The sequence below is a fragment of the Rhinopithecus roxellana genome, chromosome 5 (assembly GCF_007565055.1).
Source record: "Rhinopithecus roxellana isolate Shanxi Qingling chromosome 5, ASM756505v1, whole genome shotgun sequence".
NCBI classification, from domain to species: Eukaryota; Metazoa; Chordata; class Mammalia; order Primates; family Cercopithecidae; genus Rhinopithecus; species Rhinopithecus roxellana.
This window is the reverse complement of record NC_044553.1, coordinates 148029557-148054274: the sequence shown is the minus strand read 5'-3', so window position 1 is coordinate 148054274 and position 24718 is coordinate 148029557. Positions and strand designations below refer to the sequence as shown.

The 24718-nt window shown below is 43.7% G+C and overlaps 1 protein-coding gene across 7 annotated transcripts in view; it reads left to right on the top strand.

Moving 5' to 3' along the window:
• Nucleotides 1-24718, top strand: part of FOXN3 (forkhead box N3) — a 469191-nt gene that overhangs the window by 34094 nt on the left and 410379 nt on the right. The window contains exon 2 of one of the 7 annotated variants that reach the window (XM_030930893.1): nucleotides 12113-12158. The exons of the other annotated variants lie outside the window; for them this stretch is intronic. The gene's annotated coding sequence lies outside the window, so the exon portion shown is untranslated. The remainder of the gene's footprint in view (nucleotides 1-12112; nucleotides 12159-24718) is intronic. 7 annotated transcript variants of the gene reach the window in all.

The window sequence follows — 24718 nt, the reverse complement described above, 5'->3', positions numbered from 1 at the left end:
ACTCTGGCCTGGGTGACAGAGTGAGACTCCATCAAAAAAAAGAAAAGAAAAGAAAAAAGAAAAGGAAAGAAAAAAGGGGAGGGGAGGGGAGGGGAGGGGAAGGGCCGGTAGGGGAGGGGAGGAGACGGGAGGGGAGGGAAGAGACACTTTACCAAAGAGATATATGGATGACAAATAGGTACCTAAGAATATACTCATCGTTATAAATCTTTAGGGAAATGAAATTAAATTCACATTTTGATACTGCACCACCTAGTATAAAATTAAAAAGACCAGTTATACTAAATGTTGATGAGGATGTAAAGAACCAGAAACTCTTATATTCTGTTGATGGGAATGTGAAATTGGGTAACTACAGTCATTGTATGTTTTATGCTACTATAACAGAATACCTGACACTAGGTTATTTATTTATTATTTATTTATCAAGATGGAGTTTCCCTGTGTCGCCCAGGCTGGCGTACAGTGGTGCGATATTGGTTCACTGCAACCTCTGCCTCCTAGGTTCAAGCGATTCCCCTGCCGCAGCTTCCTGAGTAGCTGGGGCTGTAGGCACACGCCACCACACTCGGCTAATTTTTAAAATATTTTTAGTAAAGATAGGGTTTCACCATGTTGGCCAGGCTGGTCTTTGAACTCCTGACCTCAAGTGATCTGCCCGCCTCTGCCTCCCAGAGTGCTGGGATTACAGGCCAGCCTCTGTTCTTTATAAATTACCTAGTGTCAGGGCCAGGTGTGGTGGCTCATACCTGTAATCCCAGCACTTTGAGAGGCCGAAGCAGGCAGACTGCTTGAGTTCAAGAGTTCAAGACCAGCCTGGCCAACATGGTGAAACCCCATCTCTACTAAAAATACAAAAATTAGCCGGGTGTGGTGGTGGCATATGCCTGTAGTCCCAGCTGCTTGGGAGGTTGAGGCAGGAGAATCGCTTGAACCCGGGAGGCGGAGGTTGCAGTGAGCTGAGATCACACCACTGCACTCCAGTCTGGGTGACAGAGCAAGACTCCGTCTAAAAAATAAATAAATAGGCCGGGTGCGGTGTCTCACACCTGTAATCCCAGCACTTGGGGAGGCCGAGGTGGGCGAATCACTTGAGGCCCCGAGTTCAAGACCAGCCTGGCCAACATGGCGAAACCCTGCCTCTACTAAAAATATAAACAATAGCCAGATGTGGCACGCACCTGTAATCTCAGCTACTCAGGAAGCTGAGGAGGAGAATCACTTGAGTCAAGGGGGCGGAGGTTGCAGTGAGCTGAGATGGTGCTGCTACACTCTACCTTGGGCAACAGAATGAGACTTCATTTCAAAAAATAGAAATAAAAACAGGGCGAGAGAGAGAGAGAGAGAAAGAGAGAGAGAGAGAGAGAGAACACACGACTTCACAGTTCTGGAAACTGGAAAGTCTAAGCTCAGAATGCCATCATTGGGTCTGGTGAGGGCCTTCTTCCAGCATCCTTCCATGGCAGAAGGTAGAAGCGCAAAATGGGATGAATGCTGTGTCCTTGCATGGCAAAAGAGCAGGAGAGAGAGAACCTACTCCTGAAAGCCTCTTTATAGCAGCATTAATCCATCTATGAGGGCAGAGACCTCATGAACCAAGCACCTCCCCAGACGTCTCACCTCTTCAACAATGCTGCGTTGGGGATCAGTTTCTAATAAATGAATTTTGAGGGACGAAATCATTCAAGACATAGCAATCACTTTGAAAACAGTTTAGCAATTTCTTAAAAAGGTAAACATACACCTACCATATGATCTACTCATTTCAGTCAATAAGTCTAAGAGAATGCCAGTCTAAGAGAAATGAAAGCATACATTCACATGAAGACTTGTATGTAATCTTCATAGCAGCTTTATTTACAATAACACCAAACTGGAAATGCCATCAACAGGCCAATGAAAAATCACATGGTGGTATATCTGTACAATGGAATACTATTCAGCAATAAAAATAAACTATTGATACACATGACAACATGGAAGAAACTCAAAATAATTGTGTTAAGTAAAAGAAGCCCTACCAGAAAAGAGCATATATATTGTATGATTCCATATATATATACAGTTATAAAATGCAAACTCATCTATAAGGACAGAAAGCATATGAGTGATTTGAGATGGCAGGGGAGATGGCTGACAGAAGGATTAAAAGGAGCAAGAGGGAACTTTTGGAGATGATCATGGTGATGGTTTCACAGGTGTCTATATATGTTAAAACCTGTCAAGTTGCATTCTTTAAATGTGTGAATAATATCCCAATAAAGCTGTTTTAAAAAGATGAGTTTGCTACTCGGGAGGCTGAGGCGGGAGAATGGCATGAACCCGGGAGGTGGAGCTTGCAGTTAGCCGAGATTGCACCACTGCACTCCAGCCTGGGTGACAGAGGGAGACTTGTCTCAAAAAAAAAAAAAAAAAAAAAAAAAAAAGGTGAGTTTAAAGTCAGCTCACCTAGACTCTTCACACTTAGGCTAAGGTATTTATATTCTTCAGTTGGCTATTCCTCTATTCATACACTAATTCAAAAAATATTTATTGCATGCTGATTATGTGCTGAGCACTACGCATGGCTATTAATCTAAATAGAGAACCTTGGAGAAGGGACTGGGAAGTAAATGAGTTTCATTTTGGACATGAGTTTGGGTTGTCTGATGTGTTACCTGGTAGAGATGAGTAGCAGACAGTTGAAAATACCAAGACATGCTTGGGAAGAGAACAAAGGTGGACACAATGATTTACATGCTTCCCACAGAGAGGGGACTGTTGGAGCCAGAAGATTTATTAAGATTATTAAAGGAGAACATGGGGAACATATGGCATAGCACTTGGTGGACACATTAGCAGAAGACCTGAAAAAATTATTTTTCTTCCTTCCTTCCCAGTAAAACAGTGAAATGTTTGTACTCTGAATCAGGACTCCCTTGCCTCAGAGAGTTGTTACAACTTTGTGTCCTGGGGCTAAATGTTGGGTTTCCAGATACCTAGAAGTCAACCCCAACTCAGACTTTTTTAGGAAACTGGATAAAAGTCAAGGATACGAGGAAGGCACATGCTTGGAACTGAGAATACAAAAATGGCTCAGTGTGAATGATGGGAGATTGCGAGGGGCTGCTTGGCTTCTCTGACTCTAGGAGAGGCAGTCCCTGAAGTGGAAGAGACCCATGTGCACTGTCCTGTGGTATACCAGAATGTGCCAAACTCTGGGATACGGTAGCATGTAGATGCTGGAAGGACTTAACATCAAGCACCATGGCCCTGGGAGCCACAGCCAAACACTCCTGTGGTTCCCCTTGGTTTGGAGAGAAAAGAGCAGGTACTGGGGAATAGTCGGATGACATGTATCATGCAGGTGACCCAGGGAACTGAAAACCACATGCTTTTTTCCTATTCTCTCTTTCTCTCTTTTTTTTTTCCAGAGTTTTCCCCTTGTCGCCCAGGCTAGAGTGCAATGGCATGATCTCAGCTCACTGCAACCTCTGCCTCCTAGGTTCAAGCAATTCTCCTGCCTCAGCCTCCTGAGTAGGTGAGATTACAGGCACACACCACTGTGGCCAGCACATTTTGAAATTTTTAGTAGAGACGGGGTTTCACCATGTTGCCAGGCTGGTCTCGAACTCCGGACCTCAGGTGATCCTCCGACCTCAGCCTCTCAAAGCATTGGGATTACAGGCGTGAGCCACCACACCCAGCCTTTTTTGTTTTTGTTTTTGAGACAGGGTCTCACTCTGTCACCCAAGCTGGGGTACGTTGGCATGATGATGGCTCACTGCAGCCTCGACCTTCCAGGCTCAAGTGATCCTTCCACCCCAGCCTCCCAAGTAACCGGGACTACAGGCACACACCACCATGAATGGCTATTTTCTTTTTGGAGAGATGAGGTCTAACTATGTTGCCCAGGCTGGTCTTGAACTCTTGACTCAAGTAATCCTCCTACCTCGGCCTCCCAAAGTGCTGGGATTACAGGCATGAATGAGCCACCGCACCTGGCCATTTCCCCCTATTCTCTAGGTACCATGTAAGCCCCCAAGATGTCCCTCTGACTCCAGAAGGGGAATAGGTCCCTAAAAACAGTAATTGAAATTAAATTTCCATTAAGTGAGGCCTTGGGATCCATATTTAATTTGATTTAGAAGAAATAAAGTAATGTCATGTCCCTTGCCCTCAACTTGCATCAATTATGGAGCAAATGTATTCCCACTAGAAATAAAAACAATCAGGTCAAGATCCTTAGGGGACACATATCTGAGGGAGAGCTGTCTCAATTCTGGAGGGGGATCAGGTGCTGGTACAAAGCATTACACAGATGGAGGTTGGGCAGAGGTGGGGGACCGTCTAGAAATCATCTATTTCCATCCTTTGCCTAACACTTTCCAGTAGGATGAGACCGTATCCCCTTAAAGGGTTTTGGGAAGGTGGAGTCCATATGTGGCACTGTTATGTGGTCCTTAGCTCTTGACTATATTTATACAATTGCCCAGCTTGACTGAGAGCCCTGGGTGGTGGTTTCCTTCAAGCACAGAACAGGTTTTGGCTAAAACTACTCAGCATGGTACCTGGAAAACCATCCTCTGAGAGTTTACAGAACACCTTGTAATCTGGAAGGAAATTATTCCTCCTAACATGTCTGTAAGAAACTCATTTTGTTCATCCATTTTAGAGATGAGGTAATTGTGATTGGAGAGCCGAATACAAGTTCCTGGGCAACTTATTTCTGGAGAATCTTAGGAGGAAAATTACTGCTCTTGACTGATTTTCTGGACTCTGCTAGAAATACCAGTCTGGTGTTTAGAAATTTGGGTTTTGGAGTAAAATGGATTCAGGTTCAAATTCTGGCTTTGCCTTCAGTTACCTCTATAACTTTGCACTGAACCCTGGGAACCTCATTTTTTTTTTCCTCTTCAGAATAGGAATAATCCATCTCATAAAGTTAGGGGAAATTGTAGAGATATATATTTATTCCTTTATATATTTATTAAGTATTATTGGGTATGTACTCTTTAGCAGTGAGAGAGGGTTCCTTCTATGATTCAATTGAAGACACAAGGAAATAACAAACAGCTAAACAAATAAATATACAAGATACTATGGGGTGTGAGATAATCATGCAGGGTAAAAAAAAATGACAAAGAATGGTAGGTGAACCATTTGGTAAGGGTGGCCAGATACGGGTTTTCTGCATAGAAGGGGCTAGCCTTGTACTTGCAAAGGTCCTGAGGTGGGAGTAGCTTGCATGTCTGAGGAACAGGAAGAAGGACCTGTGTGGCTAGAGGTTGGTGAGTTGTGGAATGGCTGGGAGATGAAATGGCAGGGCCCCATCACCTCAGGGCTTATGGGCAAGAGAAATGTGGATTTTACTGCTGGTATATTGGGAAACTACTAGAGGATTTTATGCAAAGAAGTCACTGAATTGGATTTGTATTCTTAACAGAATATTTTGGCTGGGCACAGTGGCTCATGCCTGTAATCCTAGCACTTTGGGAGACTGAGGCAGGAGGATCACTTGAAGCCAGGAGTTTGAGACCAGCCTGGGCAACATAGTGAGACCCCGTCTCTACAAAAAAAAAAAAAAAAAAAAAAAAACCATAAATAAAATAAATTGGCTAGGTGTGATGGCATGTGCTTGTGGTCCAAGCTACTCTGGAGGCTGAGGTCAGAGGATCCCTTGAGCCCAGGAGTTTGAGGCTGCAGTGAGCCATGATCATGCCAGCATATTTCATCCTGGGTGACAGAGCGAGACCTTGTCTTTACAAAGAAAAAGAAAAAGAAAAAAAAGCCCTGGCATGCTGGCTCATGCCTGTAATCCTGACACTTTCGGAGGCTGAGATGGGAGGATCACTTGAAGCCAAGAGTTTGAGACTGGCCTAAGCAACATAGTGAGACCTCGTCTCTATAAAAAAAATTGTACAGATTTGACAGGTGTGTTGGCATGTGTCTCTAGTCACGGATACCCAAGTGGCTGAGGTTAAGAGGGTCACTTAGGCCCAGCAGGTTGAGGCTGCAGTGAGCTGTGATGGTGCCACTGCACTCCTGCCCGGGCGAAGGAGCAAGACCCTGTCTCAAACAAAACAAAACCAAAAAATCATGCTGGCTGCCGTGTGGAGGATGGAATTAGAGAGACCATTTAAGGGGAGTGACGGTGTCTAAGAGAGAAGAAGGGGGCTTTGGCTAGAGTGAGGAAGTGGAATGGCAGAAAGAAGAGAGGTTCAGGATTGTGTTTAGAAGCAGAGGCAACAGGGCTTGCTGACGGATCAGAAGTGGGAGGTGAGAGAAAGGGAGGAATGGAGGATTATTTTAGAATTTTGGAAGGTGGTATCATTTCTTGAGATTGGAAAGACTTGGAGTGAACACATTTGGGGTGGGGAAGTGGAGAGCAAGAGTTCTGTGTTGGTCAGCCTAAGTTTGAGATGCCTGTTGCAGGTGTCAGGGAGAGGGCAGCTGGCTGTACCCATCTGGAGCTCAGGGGGAAAGTCATGGAATTTGAGTCATCAGCACGTACGTGGTGTCTATTGCTAGAAGGTTGGGTAAGATCATCCAGAGAGAGGGAGCAGAAGAGACAGAAGTGCCTGGACAGAGTCCTGAGCACTAAAATGTCAAGATCAGATGAAAAAAAGATGAGCTAGCAAAAATCACTGAGAGGGAACTCTCATGGAAGCTGCTGAAAGAGAAGCGGGCATCTGGTGTTGCAAAAGCCACAGGGCTGGACACACTGTAGACATTCAAAGAGAGTTAGTTTCTTCTTTAATGGAAAAGTATCATTCATCCATTTTAGGTCTTTCAAAGGATATTATATTACCTTTCATCCCAGCATAAATTCAATTTGCCATGGCATTTTTTCCCTTTCATATGTCTTTCAAGGTTGAAATATAGAGCCCTGAAGAGCTGTGGGTTGGTCCCCTCTCTTCGAAAGCATACATTTACTAGGTTGCAAATCCACCAAGGGAAGATTTCTCTTTTTCCACTGGAAGTTCACATGATTTAATTTGCCTGAGTAACCTGCTGTCATAGGTTTTCATAGAGTCCTGACATCTAACAGAGTAATTAATGCTTTAGGCTTTTAGGAGCTGTTTCAGGTTTTTATTAATCACCGTTGTGATTGCACGTGTGAATTATGAAGGAGTTATTTTGGTAGTTGAATTTCCTCCTCCGGAAAATTTCCATATTTGTTCATGATGAACTGATAGCCTGAAGAAAAAGAAGGAGAAAATGGAGAATTTTCCCTGGGTCCGAAGCAGGCACTCCACGTTATCCAGGGTAAGAGTGACTTCCTAGTGAACAGAAGGAGTGTGAGGTGTTTGAAGCTGGTAGTTAAACGTTCTCTCTTTCCCTCCCTGAAATTTAATTAAAAGTTCCCCGTGACTGCCCCGGGAATATATGGATTTTGTGAACTTTGTAAAGATGTGTGGCATCATTTCATCATGACATCATTCACCATGAATTTGCAGGTCTTTGATTCCTTTATGATTCCCGCCATTGGAGGAATCACTCCTAGGACCTTCCTGATTCATCTAGTGGTCTTTTGGGAGTTTTCCAAAAGACAGAGGTATCTAGGTAATCAGAAGGAAATAGAAACCTATCCTTATAATTTTATTTAGGGAAGACCTCATGGATTTTCAAAATTATGTGATTGTACTTGAGATCAGTGTATGAAAAAGGAATGCCATGAGTGGAGTCTAGTCCTTAGAATTCACTTCTGAAGTGTGAAAAAAAAAACCCCACAATAGCTGTTATCTTGGAAACTCCGCCCTTCCAGGCATTCACTCACACCCCAGACATTTGCAGGCCCTCTGCATAGACTCTGCTGTGGCTACACGTGGGTCTTCCTTGCCTTTTTCCTTGGCATGTGGGTAAATGTAGGTTTCCCCTGTGTTTATGGGAAATTTTACTCCCAGCCTTTTACTGTGACAAGAGAAGACTGGCTGCTTTACTCAGCACAGGGTGCTTTTCAATGATTAGAGTGATTTTCTCTGATTCTACTATACTTAGGGAAGATTTTTGAGACTACAAATACAAGACAAAGTAGTTATGTATCAGCATACGGATGGAGGCAGCCACTCTGCTGGTATCCAATTCTTTGACTATTGAGTGAAAATAGCTGCTACTGTTCTAATTGCCATTTTTACTCTTCCTAAGTGGCCAGTTGGGAGAGAGGGAGGAGGGAGGGAAGGAGCTGGGTTGGGCGGGAGGAGGTCCATTTGCAAAGTCAACAGCGGAAGTGTTCGGGGAACAGAAGACATCTGATCCAAATTCTATACAGATAAGGGAAGGATTCGATACCCAGCAGATGGGCCACCCTTCTAATTCTGCAGTAGCTTGCCGTAACAGACTTCTAATCTGATGGTATTTTCGCCTTAATTTACTTGCAACCTGTTTTGTTTTGTTTTGTTTTGTTTTTTGGTAGATAACAGCATTTCTGACAAAGGTGATAAATTTGCTAAAGCCTAACATTCAGATTCCTTCCTCGTCGGAGTGTTATATAATTATATAGACATTTGGGTGCAAAGGTCCCAGTCTAACAAATTCCCTTCACAGGAGCACCGTTTGAGGGCCCATTCTCTCATTAATTTTATTTGACATTTATGTCAACATTACATTCCTAGCCTAAAAGGAGAAATCACATGAGTACGCAGGGGCGGATTTTAAAGTGGAGTATTTAGTTTGGCAGTGAAAAGCACCCGGCGAAGTCTGCGAAAGCAACGTTTTCTAAATTAGTTAATATAAAGTGGTCTAAATGCACTAAATTTATATAGTTCTACAATGTGCTAAATGCTACAGCACGTGGCTGTTTTGATATTTCTAACATTTCCTCCCTGGGGCTCCCAGAATTGCCTAAGATGGGTGTCTCTGGAAAATAAACCTAGGAGCCATCAGAGGTGTCAGGAACCGACTGAAAACACGTCACTTACGGTGTCAGCCACGGAATTTGCTTCTGTGAGACCTTGTGCCAAAATCAAAGACCTGATTCTTCTACTTAGCCCAACTTCAGAGTGGGGAGTTTATCGGTGGGGCATAGAAGCATCTGGTCCCCAGTTCTGCTGAGTGAAGAGTTTCACAAGTGCTGCGTGGAGGCCGGAGGGCAGTTGCCAGCTCCAGCCCAGCACTGGGAGCCGATCACATGGCCACAGCTTTGCCTAGTGCTTCCCAAAGTAGACAAAAGCGTGACCTGGGGTTATGAACCCTAAATAAGACACAGTTGTTAGAGACCATCGGTATCCTCTGATTTGGGACCTGAGTTGAATTTTGAATCAAGAGATGCCACGAGACAGGGAAAGAACTTCCCCTAAGCAGCCTCCAAGGACCCGAACGTGGCAGCTCCTTCTGCTTCCAAAATGCTGACTTGTACATACTTGGTGGTTTGTGTGCTGTGGAACTGTGCTGTGTGTTTGGCCTGTAACAATGAGTTGCAGACTGGGTTTTTGCTTTGCAGAGAATTCACCAGCATTGCAGAGGACGTGCCTTTGGTAAAAGCAGGGAGTGGGCAGTTTGTCCAGGCCCCTTCGCTTGAGTTTATTATAGTGTTCATCCCTTCTCCCTATGATCCCCACCCCGGCCAGGGTTTACTGACCCAAAACGACCTCCCAGTTTCCTTTATGCCATCTCTATCATGAGTCTCAAGGGTCAAGTGGTTGGTCACCAGCTGACCTGCAAGCCTACCCAGATAGCAAGGTCCTTCAAGGTCATCACTAGAGCGATCTTAACTATGGTCTTCTAGAGTCAGTGTCTCTTGGCGTCCCCTTCGTGGACTGGCAGAAAGGTGGGGATTTTGTCAGGGAAAATAGAGGAGGAAGGACGATTGCAGTTTTTGAAGGAGAAACTTTGAGTCTGAGTTAGCTTTCATCAGAGTCAGTATAGACAGCCTTGCTGTCAACACCTCACTTTGGCTTAGAGAACTTTGTGATTATCTTTTTTTTTTGAGACGGAGTTTCGCTGTTGTTGCCCAGGCTGGAGTGCAATGGCACGATCTCGGCTCACTGCGACCTCTGCCTCCGGAGTTCAAGTGATTCTCCTGCCTCAGCCTCCCGAGTAGCTGGGATTACAGGCGTGCGCCACCACACCCGGCTAATTTTGTGTTTTGTAGTAGAGACAGGGTTTCTCCATGTTGGTCAGATTGGTCTCGAACTCCCAACCTCACGTGATCTGCCCACCTCGGCCTCCCAAAGTGCTGTAATTACAGGCGTGAGCCACTGCGCCCAGCCCAGAACTTTGTGATTTTCTTACCTGATCTCATTGGCTTCAGCTTCCTGCTGGCCTTGTTAGGTATGTTTGCATACAGATCAGCTGGTGGGGGTAGCAGTAGAGTGTTTTAGAGTTCCAGTACACCATTTCTCCCCTATAAAGGCACAACATACAGAAGGACTAGAAATTTATTATTATTTTTTTAAAGCTGTAAAGGCAATTCTGATTTTCATAGGAAAGAGATTTTAAGAGTTGGAGGAGCCTCAGAGGTCTTTTGCAGGTCTAGATAAGCTCGGAGGTTAAGAGCCAGGTCTTCTGACATTTGGCCCAGTCTCATTTTCTTGTTCCAGCCTCTGCCTGTAGGACGATCAGAGAAGCTTCCCATTGAGATTCCAGTATAGGGATGGAAAGTGGTAGGAAATCCTTCTGCTGAGAGCTGATAACAGTTATGTTCCAACACTATGGGAGGGACTGGCCCTTTGAGATGGTGGAGTGAAATCCTGGGGCTGTGGCTTGGCAGGGGGCAGAGCTGGGACTGGCACCAAGCTCCGTCAAGCTCTCAGTTCAGTGGTCCCCTCCCTTTTCCTGGGTAGAAGATGATTGCAGGCACCCATTGGTTCTTTCTCTGCTCTCTCCGTGCCAGCCACCAAGCGTATCCCTGCCAGGCCGTTATCATCGCCCCGCCAGAAAAGACCAGAAACCTTATTCTGGAAGTGATAACCATGGAACGAATGTGTCCTTATTAGACATGTCTCTGTTTTTAACTTGGTTAAATAAACTACCATTCTCTTACAAAACACCCATTTTTCTAGAACCCTTGTTGCTGATGTTGGCTGCCCAAAGGTGGCACTTTTCAGCCAGGAAGAGGTGGGGGTCTGCTTTGGAGCAGAGTGAATTATTGAGTAGGGGCTGAAGGGAGAGTGGCTCAGACCAACAGTAATTGCAAACAGAGGCGATGGAGATCTTTCCCTTTGCCTCCTATCTCCGTAAAAAATGACTCCTCTTTGCTACTAAGGACCTTGCTTTATTTTTACTTTATTTTATTTTTGGAGATGGGGTCTTGTTCTGTTGCTCAGGTTGGAATGCAATGGCACAATCACAGCTCACTGCAGCTTTGACCTCCCAGGCTCAAGGGATCCTCCTACCTTAGCCTCCTGAGTAGCTGGGACCACAGGTGCCCCCACACCAAGCCTGCTGGTTTTTTTTATTAAAATAGAGACAGGGTCTCCCCATGTTGCTCAGGCTGGTCTTGAACTTATGGGCTTCCCAAAGTGCTGGGATCATGCACCTGGTCACGACCTTGCTTTAATCCTCTTGTGGCCTTTAGGCACAGCATGCACATTCTGATGGGGTCCTTAATTGTTGTCCCTAGTACTTGTATATGTGTTATCTGGCATGTTGCTTCACCTGGGAATGAAGGGGCTCAGGTGTTGTCTATGTGCAAACTTTCTTCTCCAGTGCAGTTTAGAAACTGCTGTTGGACTAGCTCCGTGGATGGAAGGCCATTCCCTTCCTTAACGGGATTTGGAAAGCAAAAAGCATGCTAGTCTCCTAAGTGCAGCTTTATTGGCGTTTGGTTTCTTGCAATATATTTTTAATATACCATGTATGCTGTATCTGAGTAAATCAGTAGGTATGTTTTGAAATTAAATATTTGCTAAGGGCTAGGCTCTTCTCATGTTAAATTATTGATAACAAACTTCACAGACACTGTATAAGACTTGATGATATATGATTTTTGAGTGACCTGCCATTTATTAGACTTTATCTTCCCATGAAATCTATTTCCAATTCAGACCATATCTGCTTTGGGATTGCTTGCCAGAAATCTATTCCCGAGATTCTCCTTATTTCAGTGAAATATCTCTGGCTCAGCACCTTTCCCAGGGCGGCTGATCTAATCGGGGCTAGATCACTTATCGCTTCTCATTTCCTTTGGCAGGACTGTCAAACTAGGAGTGCATCTCGGGGACACTCAGAAGCACTAGGTAACGCACCCCCTTCTCCCTTTTCCTGCCATGGCAGAAGGTAGGGAGAGGTGAACTCCCCAAACCAGAGCCCTGCTCTAGGGTCTAAGCAGAAACAGGACCACCTTTGTGGTTAGGCTAACAGAAGTTGTCTCCCTGTCTCCCTCTCTGCCAGGAGCTGTCACAGAAGCGCCACATGGAACCCTGTTTGATGACCCCGAGCAATTAGAACTCATTTGCATGGCATGGAAGGCCAAGGGGGGGCCCCCGAGGCTTTTTCAGCTCCCCCTTCTTCCGCGACTTCTCTGTAGACAGGTGCATACTTCTGGCTATGGCAAGGGCCAGCTGGCAGGAGGACTCTAACTTGTCATCACAGAAATAAAATGTGTCACCTCTGTGTTCCCAACCTCTGTTCCTTCATGTTTAACCAGCACTCTGCATCTTTATAAACATGTCAGGGTTCTATTTTTATTTCCTAATTAATTCAGAAAAGGAGCAGAAGACATTGCTAGTGATAGGAAAGGGGACGATCACAAAGGTAGGACTAAGGGTGGCTTTTATTTTTCAGTTGAATGAGGCAATTGAATGAATATGTGGCATCCAGCAATTAGAAAAATTACTTAGGGCCAGCCAGTGCCTGGGCGATTCTTGGGCTGCCCTGAAACTGGTCAGAATTTATTCATATGAGCATGCCTAAACTTATCAACTTCAGTGGCCAGCTTTTCTTCTTATACTAATAGACAGTGAGACTTCATTTTCCCAAACACAAGGGAGAATACAAATTTCCACATATATTAATTTTTTAATTATTTGAAATATGGTGTTTTAGCACTGCTTCTAAAATTATATTCTCTGAGTACATTAAACCTAATTTAACCTTTGCCTTGATTTAAAATCATCTTTATAAACATCTAGAACTGTACGATCTGTATACTTTAGTGATTCCAGAATCTTAAGAATCTCAAGGGTGTAGTCTTTTAATTAAATGAGCTTTTCCTCCATTCCATTGTTATCCAAAGGCTAAAATAATAGACATGGAGTCATGGAAAGAGTTCTCAACTTGGAATCAAAACTCTACTTCTAATTTAAGTTTAATCATTAATTCACTGTGTGACCTTTAGCAAGTCTCTGAACAACTCTGAGCATTGATTTCTTCATCTATAAAATTGAAGAATTGGACCAGAAGACTCCTAAGGTTGTTGACATTTCTAAAATTCTGTACTTTTATGATCAAGGACCATGCTACTCAGTAATACCGGGTATCTGAAGGGCTTTTGAGGTGTTTCTTAATGATAGGGCTCCAAACTACCATCACTGTGTTGGCTTTGAAGCTTTCCTATATTTTATGGGTAGGAAGACTATAGCCTGCAGGCTAAATCGGGTATACCGTCTGTTTTTTGTAAATAAAGTTTTATTGACACAGAGCCATACTCTTTTGTTTAGGTACTGTGTGTGGCTGCTTATGAGCTACAGTAGTGGCGTTGGGTAGTTGCCACAGAGGTGGTATGGTACGTCATGTCTAAAATATTTACTTTCTGATCTTTATATAAAAAGTTCACCAACTTTTATTCTTTTTTCATTCTCGGTCTGTCACTTTTCTTTTCTTTTTTTTTTTTTGTGAGACAGAGTCTTGCTCTCCTGCCTAGGCTGGAGTGCAGTGGCACAATCTCGGCTCCCTGCAACCTCTACCTCCCAGGTTCAAGCAATTCTCCTGCCTCAGCCTCCTCAGTAACTGGGACTACAGTCACCTGCCACCACGCGTGGCTAATTTTTGTATTTTTAGTAGAGGTGGGATTCCACCATGTTGGCCAGGTTGGTCTCAAACTCCTGACCTCAAATGATCCACCCACCTTGGCTTCCCAAAGTGCTGGGATTACAGGTATGAGCCACCATGCCGGGAGGCTATCACCTTTCATTGCAATCACTCTCTGTCCCTCCAGGAATTTGTTTTAATTTACTACCTCTACCTGTCTAGGGGTTAAGAAGCCAGACTGCACACCTGATTAGAATTAGCTTCAAAGTAAGAATCTGTAGGTTTTAAACAAAAGTTTGAGGGGACAGTCTTTGAGTGCAGTGCTGAGTGCATGGGCTTTTAGCTACTTAGCGCTCCTTTCTTATTTAAATGTCTGGGTCATTCTGGATAGTTATAGTTGGAATTTCAACATAGTTTGAAATGTCTAAAAATGGTTACTTTTATTTTGCTGACAGTGGTTATGGATTTGCTGTAAAATCCACTTCCTACACGTGGCATCACTACTATGGTTAGTCTGAAGGCAAAGGTAGACAACTGAACTTGAGGTCCAAAGACCTGGGTTTAGATTGGGGTGTCCAATCTTTTGGCTTCCCTGAGCCACATTTGAAGAAGAATTGTCTTGGGCTACACATAAAATATACTAACAGTAGTGACAGCTAATGAACTAAAAAAAAAAAAAAAAAAAAAAGAAAAAAAATCTCATAATGTTTCAAGAAAGTTTACAAATTTTTGTTGGGCTGCATTCAAAGCCATGCTGAGCTGCATGCCATTGGCAGGCAGTGGGTTGAACAAACTTGGTTTTAGATCCTACTCAGCTATCCCATGGCTTTATGGCTTTAGCAATCTAATCCCTTCATCTTCCCCTGTTTTTTCATCTGTAAAATGGGAGAGCTTCTTAATGCATCATGGGGTTTGCTGCAAGGGACACCAGGTGTTCAGCTCCATCCTTCCACTGCCCTCCACACTGCTTGGGTAGAGCAGCTGTGAAACTGATATGCCAAATTATAGAATCTGAAATGGGCCACAAGCAATGGTGTGCAAGATTACCATGCCTTAAAAATTACCAAGTGTACCAGCCAAGCACAGTGGCTCATGCCTGTAATCCTAGCACTTTGGGAGGCTGATGCAGGTAGATCATGAGGTCAGGAGATCGAGACCATCCTGGTTAACATGGTGAAACCGTGTCTCTACTAAAAATACAAAAAATTAGCTGGGCGTGGTGGCATGCACCTGTAGTCCCAGCTACTTGAGAGCCTGAGGCAGGAGAATCGCTTGAACCAGGAGGTGGAGATTGCAGTGAGCCAAGATTGCGCCACTGGACTCCAGCCTGAGCGACAGAACAAGACTCTATGTACAAAAAAAAAAAAAAAAAAAAAAAAATTGCCAAGTGACTCCACTTGTTTCCTCTCTTCCCCATGGCCGGTGAGTAAGTAAGCCTTGCTGGAGCTCTGCACTGGACTCAGTTCTTGAGAAAGTTAAATTGAGTTTCCTTTTAGACCCTTGTTCCTTGTGGATAGCTCCCTGGGTGGTAAGAGGAGTCAGGGTGATGGGTCCTCATCAGGTATTGATGATGGTGCCCTTTGGCAGGCACAGATCTGAGGCCATAGATGTATAGATGTTGTTTAGATGACTCCTCTCACTCTGGTCTGTAAGTCCCTTAAAGGCAGCAGCTAGTTTTTCATTTTAGCTGTCATTCTCCATTGCCCAGAACAACATCTGGCCTCAACAAATATATGTTGGATTGATTTGTCATGATCAAGATTTTCTGGTGGCATGAAGGTTTCTTTGAGGTTGACTATCTATGTCAGTGGTGTGTCTAGGTAGACCTCTCAAGTAGCCATACATTTTAAGTTGGTTCAGTATACAGTGCTCAGTGTGAACACACAGCCACCTCGTGGAGGAAGCAGCGTTTCCTTTAGGAGGTGGAAATAGAAGGCAGGCCACAGCTGCAGGTCAGCAGAGCTGGGCTGAGATCTTCCTGGGAGGACTTGTTATAGCCCGCTGCTCACCCAGGGTCACCATGACTTTCCGCTACCTACATATTAAATACTTTCCGTGACTCTTAGATGGGCACACACCCTTACCCTCCATGCATTTTGCCCTTCTGCTGTCAGTGGGTAATCTGGGTAGGATAGTGGAAATGGCACCTTTTAAACATAATCGTAACTCAACTTGAAGTTTATTTAAGAAAGGGCCAAACCATCCATGATCCAAACCATGTGGAAATACATATAGGAGCTTCCGCCTGTGACATAGACTTTTTTGGGAAGTAAATAAGCATTTTATTTATTCATTGTGAAAAATACTGAATTTCTCATTTGTGCCAAACATTATGCTAGTTGTTGGCAGTAAGAAGGCCAGAGGGGGCCCTTGCCAGCAAGGAATTTCTGTATAATTAGCAAGTAAACAGACAAGTGGAACAATTGCAAATTGTGATAAGAAGCAATAAAGGACACAAATGGTAAGGGCCAGCCCTGAGGAGCTGACATTTACAAAGGGTCCTAAAATTCCCGAAGGAGTTCATTGTGCACATGGTGGAAAGGGCTTCCCTGCTGAGGGCAGAGCAGTGCAAAGACCCTGGGGCTGGTGGAGGGAGCGACTGTGAGGGAGAGTGTGGCATGGATGTGCGGGGAGGTGGTCAGGGGCAGGGAGAAGGTTAGGTTTATTCTAGCTGTCATGGGAAACCATTGGCCAGTTTCAAGCATGAGAGTGGCATGGTCAGGTTTCTATTCAGAGCATCCCTTCTGCTGTTTCATGCAGAATGGTTCACAGGTGGGCAGCAGTGCAGTCACAGAGACCAGGTGAGTGGAGTCCCTGGACTAAAGTGAAGTACAGAAGTGGTGAAAATGTAGAGAACTTTCTAGTGGATTAGAATGGAAGCGGGGAGGGCAACAAAGGTCCTCAGATGCTGACATTTAGAAGGTAACAATTACTAAGGTGGGAGAAATTTGTGGGGGCAGCGAGAGGATAGGTTTTGGGGGAGGATAGGTTTTGAGGAGAAGTCTCAAGTTCTCTTTGAAATCAACGAGATTTGTTTGGTGGCACAAAACACCTTTGAAGCTGATAAGTAACTGTAACCTTCCTTGTCCTTGCCACTCATTAATTGTATCATATGCCAATAAATAATCTTCCCTTAGTACCACTTTGTACCTAGTACAGTCTTCCCTTAGTGCCACTTTGTACCTGGTACAGACCCTTAATACCACTTTGTACCTAGTACAGTCTTCCCTTAGTGCCACTTTGTACCTAGTACAGACCCTTAATACCACTTTGTACCTAGTACAATCTTCCCTTAGTACCACTTTGTACCTAGTACAGTCTTGCCTTAGTACCACTTTGTACCTAGTACAGTCTTGCCTTAGTACCACTTTGTACCTAGTACAGTCTTCCCTTACTACCACTTTGTACCTAGTACAGTCTTCCCTTACTACCACTTTGTACCTAGTACAGTCTTCCCTTAGTACCACTTTGTACCTAGTATAATATTCCCTTAATGCCACTTTGTACCTAGTACAGTCTTCCCTTAGTACCACTTTGTACCTAGTACAGTCTTCCCTTAGTACCACTTTGTACCTAGTACAGTCTTCCCTTAGTACCACTTTGTACCTAGTACAGTATTCCCTTAATACCACTTTGTACCTAGTACAGTCTTCCCTTAGTACCACTTTGTACCTAGTATAATATTCCCTTAATGCCACTTTGTACCTAGTACAGTCTTCCCTTAGTACCACTTTGTACCTAGTACAATATTCCCTTAATACCACTTTGTACCTAGTACAGTCTTGCCTTAGTACCACTTTGTACCTAATACAGTCTTGCCTTAGTACCACTTTGTACCTAGTACAGTCTTGCCTTAGTACCACTTTGTACCTAGTACAGTCTTCCCTTAGTACCACTTTGTACCTAGTACAATATTCCCTTAGTACCACTTTGTACCTTGTACAGTCTTCCCTTAGTATCACTTTGTACCTTGTACAGTCTTGCCTTAGTACCACTTTGTACCTAGTACAGTCTTGCCTTAGTACCACTTTGTACCTAGTACAGTCTTGCCTTAGTACCACTTTGTACCTAGTACAGTCTTCCCTTACTACCACTTTGTACCTAGTACAGTCTTCCCTTAGTACCACTTTGTACCTAGTATAATATTCCCTTAATGCCACTTTGTACCTAGTACAGTCTTCCCTTAGTACCACTTTGTACCTAGTACAGTCTTCCCTTAGTACCACTTTGTACCTAGTACAGTCTTCCCTTAGTACCACTTTGTACCTAGTACAGTATTCCCTTAATACCACTTTGTACCTAGTACAGTCTTCCCTTAGTACCACTTTGTACCTAGTATAATATTCCCTTAATGCCACTTTGTACCTAGTACAGTCTTCCCTTAGTACCACTTTGTACCTAGTACAATATTCCCTTAATACCACTTTGTACCTAGTACAGTCTTGCCTTAGTACCACTTTGTACCTAGTACAGTCTTGCCTTAGTACCACTTTGTACCTAGTACAGTCTTGCCTTAGTACCACTTTGTACCTAGTACAGTCTTCCCTTAGTACCACTTTGTACCTAGTACAATATTCCCTTAGTACCACTTTGTACCTTGTACAGTCTTCCCTTAGTATCACTTTGTACCTTGTACAGTCTTCCCTTAGTACCACTTTGTACCTAGTACAGTCTTGCCTTAGTACCACTTTGTACCTAGTACAATATTCCCTTAGTACCACTTTGTACCTTGTACAGTCTTCCCTTAGTATCACTTTGTACCTTGTACAGTCTTGCCTTAGTACCACTTCGTACCTAGGTTTATACCCATCTTACCCTGAGGAGTGAGCACAATTATCTGCCTGCAGTAGATGCTCGAGAAAGAATTGTTGCTGACTTGTCTGCACCAAACATTTCCAGCTTATTCAGAGCTCGACTCTAAAGCAAGGAAAAAGGAACTGGTTAAAGGGGAAGAGAGGCAGATGAAGGGTTGGGGGTTTTGTGGTCTTGATGAAATAGCTATTTTTCTAAAAAGAGATTTTAGCTGAATGATGAGGGAAAAATGCAAGATTAACTAGTTTTCGGGAATGCACCTAGATGTCTGGTCCTTGTGCCACCATTATTGCCATATACTTGTAACCTTGGGTCAGTTGCCTAGAGGTCACACATACACACCTGTCGTTTTTTTCCTTTTCCATTTTTCCTCCTTTTCTCCTCCCCACTCTCTTATTCCCACCTTAGAGGAAAAAAGGGAGGAGGAAGAGGAAGAGGGGAGGAAAAGGAGGGGGTAGGGGAAGGAGGGTGAGGAAGAGGAGGAGGGGGTGGGAGTAAGAGGAGGTAGAGGAGGAGGAGGAAAAGAAAGGGAATAGGGGATGAGGAGGTGGAGAAGAAAGAAGATGGAGTGGGAGGAGGAGGAGGACGTGGGAAGAGGAGGAGAGGGTAGGGGTAGAAGGAAGAGGACGAGGAGGAGGGAATGGTAAAGCCACAGGCTTCACCCAGGTGTCCTAGGGGCAGGAGAATATGTAGCTGCTATGACACACAAACGTGAATGAGTCTAGAATAATCTCATTTCCCGAAAACCAACACAATGAACATAATTTTCACTTCCCAGTTTCCGTGTCCTGGAAGATTGAAGCCAGTGATGGCAGTACCACTTATTAACCTAAAGTGCATTTCTGTGATATGTCCCATGTCCTGAGCTAGTAATTTTTGACAAAGCACAATAATGAAGCCAACGTCTTGTGATTTTAAAAGCTAAGCACTTGCTGCATTTAAAAAAAAAAAATTTAGTTATTTCTTCCCTGTAGGAAAGTAAAGAAATCTGTGATAAAATAATAATTAAATGCTGACAATGCTAAATTTCTACCCAGCGTGAGCTGGCAGCAGTTTTATACCAAAACATTAGGTCATTTGAAGAAAAAAAATTCTGATTAAATACCTCTGTAGGCTTTTCTGATTAGCCGTTCTTAAAAGAGTCAGTGACAGTAATGAAAGGGTGTCATTTGACAGCCGCAATTTACTTTTGAAAAAAAGGTAAAATAGTACAGTGTGTATGGGTGAGGTTTTTACAGGAATTTCTTGTTGGTCTTTACTCATGGGATTTGTTTTACTAATCATCAGTTTCTAGCAGTTCCGAGGAGTCCACCGGCCAGGAATTATGTGAGATGAAAAGTAAGTGATATTCTGGGGCAAGGCTCACAGGGACAGCTTAACTGCCAGGCTTTCTTTTCTTTCTTTTACCCCTTCTCCACACAGCAGGTTTTATATTTCCGGGGCGAAATGACCTTGACAGGAGCAGGTTAGAGAAATAAAACGTAGTCGCAGAGATTCTCCTTGCATCCCTCGTATTAATTTTCTGCATTTGGCAGCTCCCAGCATCTCTTTGTATTAAGTTGCTAAGGCATGAGGGCTGCAGGCCAGATTTGACGTGAAGATGGAATGATTATGTGGCATATGGTAAATGCAACCACCACCACTAATTATTCTTTCTTTCCACTTTCTCCTTGACTTCTACTTGTGAGCATAGGGTTCTGGAGTTTGAAAGTGGTTTCCTTTTTTTCATCTCTCCTTCCGTAGATATGAGACCAAATGCCTATTTTGGCTATGATGTGATAGAATCCTAAAGTTTTAAAGCTAAAAATGGCCTTAGGCCTCGTCCAGCCCAAACACTTCATGTCAAAGATGAGGACTGCGGGCCCAGAGAGCTTCACCTGGGCAGGGGTTGCAGCAGGGAGCCTGGAACTCGAGCACATCTCCCAGGTCCTGGGTGAGCCTGTGTTTTTCCTTTTCTGTCCTACCTCTTAAAAGTGGGCATGAAGCCAGTGGATTCGTTTTTCTGGGTTGCCATAACAAAAGGACCACAAACTGGGTGGGAAAGCAACAGAAACTTATTCCCTCACAAGTTCTGGAAGCAGAAAGTCAAAATCAAGGTGTTGGCAGAGCTGTGTAGCCGGAAGGCTCCAGGAGGGGATCTGCTCCATGCCTTTCTTTTGGCTTCTGGGATTGCTGGCAATTCTGGGCGTTTCTTGGCTTGTGGTAGCACAACCCCAGTTTCTGCTTCCATCATCATGGGGTGTTCTCCTTGTGTCTCTCTGTTGATCTCTCTTCTCCTTTTTTTTTTTTTTTGAGATGAGCTCTCCTTCTGTCACCCAGGCTGGAGTGCAGTGGTGCGATCTTGGCTCATTGCAACCTCCGCCTCCTGGGTTCAAGCAATCCTCCTGCCTCAGCCTCTTGAGTAGCTGGGATTACAGGCGTGCACCATCACACCCAGCTAATTGTGTGTTTTTAGTAGAGACGGGGTCTTGTCATGATGGCCAGGCTGGTCTCGAACTTCTGACCTCAGGTGATCCACCCGTCAAGGCCTCCTAAAGTATTGGTATTACAGGCGTGAGCCGCTGCCATCTTCTTTTCTTATAAGGACATCATAATATTGGATTTAGGGCCCACCTTATTCCAGGATGACCTCATCTTAACTAATTGCAGCTGCAAGATGCTGTTTCCAAAATAAGGTCACATTCTGAGGTTCCAAGAGTTAAGACTTCCAACAGATCTTTTTAGAGGAACACAATTCAGTGCATACCAGGTGAGGTTGGGTAAGGTTTTTCCATGGAGGGTTTTTGGAGACTTTAAACTGCAGTGAATCATTACCACCTTCAACCGTACTTTCAGAGCTTGCTATGTCTTTATGCTTTTCCTGTCAAGTGAGGAACCTGAGTCCCGTCCATGTATTATTAATGACGATGATATGTAGCTTTCACTTTTAGCACAGAAGGAGAGCATGTGAGTCAATCTGAGGATTAACCATAAAAAAAAAAGTAAAGTTAGAATTCAGAGATGAGATTTGAGTTGTGGACATTTATTTGCAGAGATTCTCTGGGTTCTACCTAAGGCATTAAAGCCCTTCAATTTGGAGGGTTGATTCTATTTATTTTTATATTTTTATATATGTTCTATAATTATAATTTGGATTATTCTGTATTATTTATTCTATAATGTATTTAGCAATCACAACGATTCTTTCTCCTTAACGATTATTTTTTCACTATCCCCTCATTTAAAATTCACCTTCTGGACCAGGCAGGGTCACTCATGCCTGTAGTCATAGCACTTTGGGAGCCAGAGGCGGGTGGATTACTTGAGGTCAGGAGTTCAAAACCAGCCTGGCCAACATGGTGAAACCTCATCTCTACTAAAAAAAATACAAAAAAGTTTAGCTGGATGTGGTGGTGGGCGCTTGTAATCCCAGCTCTTTGGGAGACTGAGGCAGGAGAATTGCTTGAACCTGGGATGTAGAGGTTGCAGTGAGCTGAGATTGAGCCACTGTACTCCAGCGGGGGGTGGGGGGGATGGGGGGGTGGGGGTGGGGGTGGATAGAGTGAGACTCCATCTCAAAAAAAAAAAAAAAATCACCTGGAAAGCTTTACCATGTTAATTTCTCCCATCCTATCATGCTGGGCAAAATCTGCAATGGCATGCCATTTCCTGCTGTCATTATCTCCTGCAGTTGCCCCATTGACCCTCCCTCAAACAAACAGATCTGTTTTTTGATGCCCAAATGTCCCTCATACTTGCCCCCTCCATACTTTGCTCTGGCTCCTCTTGCTGTCTCAAGTGGCATCCCCTTCCCTTTCTGCCCATCTGAACACACCTACTCCTGAAAGGCTTACATGCATTACCCTTCTTTGTGGATGCAGCCTGGGCAACCCAAACAGGAAGTGATCTCCTCCTGAGCGAAGGTCTATAGAATTCTCTCTCTGTATCTTGTTTGGAGCTCATAGGCCTGTCTTTTAGTGCCATCTATAGAAGAAGTGGATTAACAGCCACAAGACCTGTCTTCCATCATGGTTCCACCACTGCCATTCTGTATGGCTGCGGGACACTTGGGATACTGTCTGCCTCACTGTGGTTGTGAGAATCAGATGAGATAGAATATCATATTTATTTGCAACTCATCTATGAGAAGTACTGTTCAAATATTTGTTACTTAATGTGCCTTTATGTACTCACTGTAAAATGGGGATAGTACTTGGTGAGGATTAATTTAATAAAGCACATAGGACAGCCTGGCTTATAGAAAGTCAACAGTAATAGTTAGCTGTCATCATTGTGACATCTGCATTGTCAATGTCTTTGCAGATAGGACTGTAAGTCCCTTTAAGGCAGAGGTTGTGTTCTGGCATCTCTTCGATGGACAGGATAGAACCTGATCCTAGCTGCTTGGTCTATTTGCTGGGTAAACTGAAAGTCCCATTCTTGTTACTGTGTGCAGTACTTAGACTCTCATTTTTCTCTCTATGCCCAAGACATTCAAATTCTCACTGACCACTCTTTAACCTAGAGGTTCCTCAATGAATAGAAATAAACTCTCTGACAGCAGTGTTGATTTTGGCTCTAAACCTAAATTAGTTTGATAGGTGAATTGCTGTGGTAACACAGATGTCATCATTCAAAAGTGACACAAATTCATTTTCTTTTGATACCTCCTCATGAGGATGTAACCGGGGTATGTTTTGAAATGGAGTATCTTCTATTAGTTTAATTGAGCATAGTTTTGACAGCATCAAGGTTTGTGTGATGTTCTTATAATAACCTGTTGAAGGACTCCATGAGGCCAGAATTGTTCTACACATTGTGGGGCAGTTTCTGGTACAGTGTTCTGTTCCACCATCCCGTATAGAGTAGCTGGGTAAATAATAGTGGATAGGCTGGGCACAGTGGCTCACACCTGTAATCCTAGCACTTTGGGATGCTGAGGCAGGTGGATCATTTGAAGTCAGGAGTTCAAGACCAGCCTGGCCAACATGGTAAAACCCCATCTCTACTGAAAATACAAAAATTAGCTGGGTGTGGTGGTGCACGCCTGTAATCCCAGCTACTTGAGACACGGAGACACAAGAATTGCTTGAACCTGGGAGGCAGAGGTTGCTGTGAGCCAAGATTGCGCCACTGCACTCCAGCCTGCGCGACAGAGCAAGACTCTGTCTAAAAAAACAAACAAAAAAAGTGGATAAATAAGAAGAAATGGAAAAACCCTGCAGGCGACAACTTGAAAGTAAAATTTTAGTGTGTTGCTTAAAAGACTTGGTACAATCTGTGTACACACATACCCAAATTTGCCAACTGTGTACTGTTCGATATTAGCAAAGTTGTTGAATTCCTTTTGACTTTGGGTATCACTTACTTGTACATTTTCCTCACCAAGTCCAAGTCTACCCATCCCTATTTTCTACGTGGATATAAAGATAAAAAATCCCTTTGGGAGCTATTATATTTCTTATCTCTTCATATACCAATACGATGCCTAGAATGGCATGGACGCTCAAAATCTGTTGACAACTGATTTTCTTCCTAGCACATATGATTTGGGTAATTTTGTCAAGAATTAGTGATGTGGCAGCAAAATTAGTAATGTTTATTTAGGAATAGTTTTCTGGTAAGAGGTTGAATGGGGAAATGTTAAACTCCTACTTCCTAGATACAGCTACAGGGAGAGGAGAAAGAGTCATGTGACTTTGATATGGTTGTAATTAACATAATCCCCCTGGAACTCCTTTTCCTACACACGCAGTTCCTTCCTTCAGGATCACACCAACCTAAAGGTAAAGCCCCAGCAATAGTAATGTTTATAGACCATCTTTCTCATAAATGCCACTGCTCACTATTGTACATATAAGTCTTTTTCAAGTATTTTTTGACCTCCCTCCTCTGCTACCATATTTCCCTAATGTCTGTGAAACTAAGTACTCACCAGGCGCAGTGACTCACGCCTGTAATCCCAGCACTTTGGGAGGCCAAGGCAGGTGGATCACCTGAAGTCAGGAGTTTGAGACCAGCCTGACCAACGTGGTGA